This window comes from Palaemon carinicauda, chromosome 3 (genome assembly GCF_036898095.1).
Source record: "Palaemon carinicauda isolate YSFRI2023 chromosome 3, ASM3689809v2, whole genome shotgun sequence".
Taxonomy (NCBI): Eukaryota; Metazoa; Arthropoda; class Malacostraca; order Decapoda; family Palaemonidae; genus Palaemon; species Palaemon carinicauda.
This window is the reverse complement of record NC_090727.1, coordinates 92,691,607-92,698,436: the sequence shown is the minus strand read 5'-3', so window position 1 is coordinate 92,698,436 and position 6,830 is coordinate 92,691,607.

Here is a 6,830-nt window from a genome sequence, read left to right as displayed (position 1 = left end):
CAAACGGTTGAGGGCAACATGGCACAAAAACTCCAACAATGTGGAACATGCAATGGCAAGCTTAAACAGTTTTTTTTTTATATTGTCAGTGCGGTAGAGAACGAGGGATTATAAAAGAATGCAATGGCATTACAGTGTATGTAACACTACTTATTTTATACCGATATTCCTACAGTAAGGGGTCGGTTGCCTGATGCACCCTCTAATAGGACCAGGTATGGTTTATAATTTGGCAGCGTGTTTTTACGATCACATGCCCTTGCAGTTATCAAACCAAAGTTATTGGCAGTTGGTCTAATCTTTCATTTGATAGTCCAACTGCAAGGCAGTGATATGTGTGTGTGTGTATATACATATGCACATTTGTATGCAAATATATTTTCTAATACATACAGTATATATATATATATATATATATACACACTTACGATTTATCATAAAAGCGTGTAATATATATTCATTCTATCATACTTAATGTGGATTAAAATGCCAATGCAGGGACTGGCCAATCTGACCGATTCTTTCTTGACAAATTAGATACGACGACCTCACCTCTGAATTTGAATGGTAGACTGTGTCGGGTTCCTCTTAGCGATGTTCATGATGAATAACAAACGGTGACTGAGGGAGTAACATGTTACCATATAGTAGGCCAGTTGATTGACGTTATGGGAGGTGACTGGCAACAGACAATGGGGTGTTTTAACTAGTTAAGTATGCAAATGTATCATTAACGTCAGAAAAAGGCTCGCGCTTTACCTCCTGTCCAATGCGCACTGTAGAAATTCAAAGTCATGGTTATGGTGGCCTATTGGAAACGTTCCTGCCTAGCGCTCTGCCGGAATGGAGTTCGAATCTCTCTCAAGGTCGACAGTGTCTTGTAGTGTCTGCAAACTCACCATCTGTGTGAGCTAAGGATGGGGTTTGGGGGAGCCTATAGGGTTACCTGCTGAGACATCAGCACCCATTGCCTGCCCCTCCGTGGTCCTAGCTTGGGTTTGGAGGGCTAGGGCATTGTCAACTGTCCCTTAGCTCTGCCATTCATGAGAGACCTTTAAACTTTTAAAATGTTAGAGTGGCTTAGCAAGGCGTCGTTGTCAGAGGGCTTGAAGTGTCGAAGAATCACATCGGGGGTCGAAGTATTTGCCGAAATCTTTTTCTCGTTTGAGTTTTGGCCGTGTGTTTGCCTTCGGCTTTTATTGCCTTTACTGTCTTGTGTTGTCTACTTGACAGGTCAACAATGTGTTCTTTAGAGAGGCGGAGGTGAGTGGGAATATCTCAAGTTGAATTTCTCCGTATAAAGGATTTCATTCATTATTTTTGTTATTAAGATTATATAAAAGATTTTTAATGGAGGGATTTTGAAGTATCATCTTGAGTAATACATGGTGCTAATTATCGTGTTGTAAATGTAAAATTCTTTTAATGGCACTTGCTTTGGAGAACATTGCAGGCTGCAAAAGCAAATATTTATGCTACGTTTAGAGTTGGATTTACCATAGGGATTCTGAATTTTTTGATTGGATAAAAGTAATGGAAGTAGACAATTTTTTTTATCTGATATATTTCACTTAGATTGACATTCTCTCTCTCTCTCTCTCTCTCTCTCTCCTCTCTCTCTCTCTCTCATGTACAATGTGTCTAAGTGAGTTAAAAGGCGGAACAATAACCATTGCTTTTTTGTAAGTTAAAGTGTGGTTGTAAGTCAAGTAAACGAGACTGGCTATAACTTATGGAAGCACATTGGGCTCACGATTCCTCTCTAATTACGTCTGATGGCAGTTTTAAGTCACTTTCTGGTCTTTATCCAGTGCAACATTTAGGTGCTTCTCTTTCTACAAATTAAGAAACCCTTTTAGTTTCATTGTTTTTCTCTTAAATAGAATAAGAAGCCCTTCTGTTTTCGATGTTTCTCTTTCTACAAAATAATAGCCCTTTTATTTTCGTTGTTTCTCTTTCTACAAAATAAAATCCCTTTTATTTTCGTTGTTTCTCTTTCTACATAATAAAAAGCCCGGTTATTTTCGTTTTTTTCACTTTCTACAAAATAAAAAGCCCTTTTATTTGCGTTGTTTCTCTTTCTACAAAATAAAAATCCCTTTTATTTTTGTTGTTTTTCTTTCTACAAAATAAAAAGCCCTTTTATTTTCGTTGTTTCACTTTCTACAAAATAAAAAGCCTTTTATTGTCGTTGTTTCTCTTTTTACAAATAAAAAGCCCTTTTATTGTCATTGTTTCTCTTTCTACAAAATAAAAAGCCCGGTTATTTTCGTTTTTTCACTTTCTACAAAATAAAAAGCCCTTTTATTTTCGTTGTTTCTCTTTCTACAAAATAAAAAGCCCTTTTATTTTTGTTGTTTCTCTTTCTACAAAATAAACAACCCTTTTATTTTCGTTGTTTCACTTTCTACAAAATAAAAAGCCCGTTTTATTTCGTTGTTTCTCTTTCTACAAAATAAAAAGCCCTTTTATTGTCATTGTTCTCTTTTTACAAAATAAAAAGCCCTTTTATTTTCATTGGTTCTCTTTCTACAAAATAAAAGCCCTTTTATTGTCATTGTTTCTCTTTTTACAAAATAAAAGCCCTTTTATTTTCATTGGTTCTCTTTTTACAAAATAAAAAGCCCTTTTATTGTCATTGTTTCTCTTTCTTACAAAATAAAAAGCCCTTTTATTTTCATTGGTTCTCTTTCTACAAAATAAAAAGCCCTCTTATTTTCATTGCCTCTCTTTTCATTGTTCATGATTTTAAGATTGTTTATTTCAGCAAATTCCACAAGCATGTCCTCCTCTGTCATTCCTCGTGCCTACTCCAAATTTATCTACTGCCGATTCTCCTCTCATCTTTTCACCTACTTTAGGTTGTAGGTTGGCCAGGGCACCAGCCGCCCATTGAGATACTACCACTTGAGAGTTAGGGTTCCTTTGACTGGCCAGACAGTACTACATTGGCTCCTTCTCTTTGGTTATGGTTCTTTCCCTTTGCCTACACAGACACTGAATAGTCTGGCCTATTCTTTACAGATTCTCCTCTGTCCTCATACACCTGACAACACCGAGATTACCAAACAATACTTCTTCACACAAGGGGTTAACTATGGCAATGTAATTGTTCAGTGGCTACTTTCCTCTTGGTAAGGGTAGAAGAGACTCTTTACCTATGGTAAGCAGCTCTTCTAGGAGAAGGACACTCCAAAATCAAAACATTGTTCTCTAGTCTTGGGTAGTGCTATAGCCTCTGTCCCATGGTCTTCCACTGTCTTGGGTTAGAGTTCTCTTGCTTGAAGGTACACTCGGGCACACTGTTCTCTCTAATTTCTCTTCCTCTTGTTTTGTTGAAGTTTTTTTATTTTTATATAGATAATATTTATTTTGATATTGTTACTATTCTTAAAACATTTTCTTTTTCCTTGTTTCCTTCCCTCACTGTGCTATTTTTCCTGTTGGGGCCCCTGGGTTCATAGCATCCTGCTTTTCCACCTAGGGTTGTAGCTTAGCTTTTGAGAATAATAATAATAATAATAATAATTATTATTATTATTATTATTATTATTATTATTATTATTATTATTATTATTATTATTATTATTATTATTATAATAGCCCTGAAATCACCCAGAACAAATAGAAATCGAGTATTATGTGTTTTTCATAAATATCTCCAGATCTTCGTAAAAGTTTTTATTTCTTCCTTTGTATGGGATGTTGTTGGTGCATACGTTTGAACGATCTTTAGTTTATACTTCCTGTTTAGTTTGATAATTAATCTTTGAATTCTATTACTACTACTACAAAATGCTTCTATGTTAACTGCAAGATTCTTATTGATATAAAATCCCACTCCATTTTCTTTGTTCCTTTCTGTCGTTGAAACAAAATATATTGCCCTTTTTCAGATTTATGTAAGTTTCCCCAGTTCTTCTAATTTCACCCAATCCAACTAATCTAAGAGACCAAAGCGAGATATTTATTATAAGGATTAATTGTCAGTTCTATGTTACTGTCTGCTTGGGATTTGATATCATTATTTATATGATGAGGATGATGATAATGTTATTAACAAATATAATAACGGCAATATTGATATTGATAGTAATGATAATGATTATATTATTTCTAACTCTGTGGCCGCATAATTTAAGACACGTCCTATTGTTGCTTTAAAGTTTTGTAATCATTGTAGCAGTGATCAGTTATTCTAAATACTACAAAACGAAACATTTATTATTATTATTATTATGATTAATATTATTAGTATTATTATTTTCATCATCATTATTATTTATGATTTAAATAGTTTACATTTAATCCGATTTTAATTAAAGTTGTTAGAAGTTATTTGGCAAATGGTTTTTATTTTACCTTTTAGGAGCTCTAAGATCACAAGCTGATTTAGAGGTTAAAATTATATATTTTCGATCTCAGAAGGTAATCGGTCGATGGATTCATAATTGAATGCAAAACCAATTTTGAAAGCTTATTAAGTTATTAGTATTTTCCCTTTTTCTTAATTTCACGAGAATTGGTTAAAGATATCTGCAGTACTCTCTTGCTAGTCAAAGAATACAAAAACTCGCTAGCGGTAGTATCTCAACGGGTGGTTGGTGCCCCCAGCCAAATCCGTTTTGTTACCCTTAATGTCAGTCAATTGTCTGTCATTTTCATGATATGTCCTATTCTTTTTCTTACAAGTTGTTAGAATATCTTCTACTTCAGTTAGCTCTCCTATCCATGTTGCTCATTTTATGTCTTGAGTTACTCCTATCATTATTCTTTCCATAGCTCTTTGAGATATAACTAGCTCACGTTGTAATTTTTCCATCTGTATTAAATAATTCAAAATATTAATCTGGACTTATTCACTCCGATGAATTCGATTGTTACCTAATTCATTTCCAGTTGCATCCCATTTATTTTAGATAACAACAACAACATTAATTACAATGATCCGCCTATTGCTAAGTCTTTATTCTATTCAAATGAGAGCCAATAGGATCAAAGGTGAATGAAGGGAAAATTGTTGCTATAAATGAATGGGAGCGATCATTTACGTTGGTGCTAATGTCATCAATGTGGTTGTGTTAATTTCTTGTAATTTATTGTTTAAACAGATTTGATGTGATTAATTTCAAATGTTTCCCATTGTATCACAACGATATTAAGCCTAATTCTTTTTAAATGGCAGTTCCATTGCTTTTGGGGCTTTAGTTCAAATGGCATTATGAAAGTTTGATATCCTCAAAAAATTATATGCGAGCATTATATGTTATACAGAAGTTTATCTCTTGCTTTTTTCGAGGAATAAAGAGAATTTCTTTGACCTCTTTGATAAAGATTAAAGGCGAAAAAAATCCCATTTGGCGAGGAGCTGAAATGGTGGACGAGTACAAAGGCCCAAAGGAACGCCTTGTACGACGTGCCTAGAATCCATTCGGGAGAATTGTAACGTTGGACGAACTGGGAACGGAATGACTCAAAGATTCTCTCTCTCTCTCTCTCTCTCTCTCTCTCTCTCTCTCTGTGACAGACAGCATGTCAGGACGGACGGGGTTGGGTGACCCTTTTGTTACCAATAGAAAAGAGAGAGAGAGAGAGAGAGAGAGAGAGAGAGAGAGAGAGAGAGAGAGAGCATCCGAATTTAGTGAAAAAAAATGTGAATGTGGACATGTGACAACAGATGTTTAGAGTATTCACATGTGAACGGAAGTGGCATAATAAGGTTACTTGGGAATTATTTTATTCATTAAAAAGAACAAATTTCTTTTAAAGTAAGGTTATATAGAACTAATTTTCTTAAAGGCGGTCGTTGAAGGAATTGATTTTAAATAATAAACGAGATCGATGAAGTCTTTCACTGTTTTGTTTTATAAATTTTATATAACTCTTGGCAAGTTATAAGTTTATGATCCTTTTATACCATGACGAAGTAATGACCATAAAATACATTAAAAATGGATGGATCAGCCAGAATCTAATTTAGTTACTTAATTGTATATCCCACAAAGATATATCTGTAGATTTGGTTTTAACGTATCAGTCACAGTTGTTTAAGAGATCAATCATAGTATATGATAAAAATTGTAAATGTAGGAAATGTAATGCAGCCTCAGATTACTTACACACACACACACACACACACACACACACACAGGGTTGTGCGTTTATGTATTTATTCATTGTTTAATTTTAAGTTTTTGCTTTCTTCCCAATCTTGAAATGTCTTTTCCACTTCAAACACTATTTATTTGAGTAGATATTAGTATATATATATATATATATATATATAAATATATGTATATATATATGTATATATATATATAAATAAATATATATATATATATATATATATATAAATATATGTATATATATATGTATATATATATATAAATATATATATATATATATATATATATATTTTTGAAATAAGGTTAGAATGAACATGAAAGAAATTTTTTCTTTATTTTTATAGTTGCCCCAAAGTTTTTAATTTAATTTCAAAGGTATTATAATTCTATATATGATTAGGTTTTGCTGATATTGAATAAGAATGGAAGATTGATAACAGACCTATTTATTAAGTATCGACTGTTTCTGAGATCTAGTATATTGGTAATGAAAATACAGGAGATATTTCCCCGACTTATTTAGCCGTTTTGTGGAGGAAATGAAGGGCAAATGCAATTTGAATTGTGGAAGAAATTTTATTAAAACCACTGACCAGGTAATCCAGGTTTATATATATATTTTAGTTTAGTTTATATTTAGTTTACAGTTTCAGGACTAAGCCGTGATAGGATGCTCCTAATGTATTAGGATATATATATATATAT